Here is a 473-nt window from a genome sequence, read left to right on the forward strand (position 1 = left end):
ATTGTCATCACCCCCTAACTGTAAATGATATGCATTTACAGATTAGATTCCTAGGATCAAACAGAGTAATCAAAAATCAAATAGGAAAAAGAGAAAATAGTGTAAATACTGTTCTAAGAAGTCAATTATTTTAATTTTAACCAAACCATATTGAAAACTTTACTAATTATGAATTTAATCAAGAAATACAGTAAAACTTCTCTAACTTGAAGCTCCAAGGAGCAGAAAAAACTTTGAGTTACAGATGATTTGAGTAAGAAAACAATAGAGTAAAAAATGCCAACTCTGGATAGATTTGTACTTTTACCTCTCTTGCATTATATAAAAAATCTTTGATAGTTCTTTTTTTGTTTTAAACAGCCTAATGTAATACCTTTCAGCAAAATGTTCAATGTAACTAATAAAATTGAACAGTTTTGCAGATACATCTTGTTGAGATAAAGTGAGAGGACCTCTCACTTTAGACTGGAACA

The sequence above is a fragment of the Centruroides sculpturatus genome, unplaced genomic scaffold (genome assembly GCF_000671375.1).
Source record: "Centruroides sculpturatus isolate CEXI.00-Female unplaced genomic scaffold, Cexi_2.0 scaffold761, whole genome shotgun sequence".
NCBI classification, from domain to species: domain Eukaryota; kingdom Metazoa; phylum Arthropoda; class Arachnida; order Scorpiones; family Buthidae; genus Centruroides; species Centruroides sculpturatus.